Genomic DNA, 770 nt, shown 5'->3' with positions numbered 1-770 from the left:
TTTCCTCCTCCTCTTTGCAGCAAGGGCTCATGGGACAGCTTTTCCCCATGAACCCATTCTGCACAGGGAGAATATTTTTTTGCAATCTAGATTTCGGAAGGTTTATTTTGGAAGCATTATAAGAGCCCCTCGTTGGGGCAAATGTTGTAATACCCCAGCCTACACTGGGGGGGGGGGAGCTATTACCTTTCCTAAATAACAGGGGATGGGACAGATGGAAGTTTAAATAAAAATATAAAACATGCTAGATGTTTTCTTTCATCTGAGCATAAAAAAGAGGTGTGAGTTATTATGCTGAACTGCTAATGGAAAGACTGCAATACAGAAATTCAAAGTAATGCTAAGGAGGTTCTTTTGTCAGTGCAAGCATTTCTGCATGCCTGATAAATGATCTCTCCTTTTCTCCTCCTACATGTTGTTTTGGGGGTTCCCCTGACCCCCACCCAGAGCTGATTGAGGAGACACAGGCAGTACATGGTAGGGAAGGGGATTGGGGCCAGCCCAGTTCCACTAGAACAGCATTTCTTAAATGTGGGTCTTCAGCTTTTTTGGACTACAATTCCCATCATCCCTGTTCTTGCTAGCTAGGGATGATGGGAGTTGTAGTGCAAAAACAACTGGAGACTGAGAAACAGTTTGCACAGTTCTCAGTGTTTGAGAAACACTGCACTTAGCACAACTATTTAGTTGAATCCAGCCCTTTGTTGTTCTTGGGGCTGCTCTCTGCAGGTTCACTCATCCAGGCAGAGGTCTGACAGTTTGTGGGAGAG

The sequence above is a fragment of the Podarcis vaucheri genome, assembly GCF_965113315.1.
Source record: "Podarcis vaucheri genome assembly, chromosome: 6".
NCBI lineage: Eukaryota > Metazoa > Chordata > Lepidosauria > Squamata > Lacertidae > Podarcis > Podarcis vaucheri.
Note: the sequence above shows the minus strand (reverse complement) of the source record.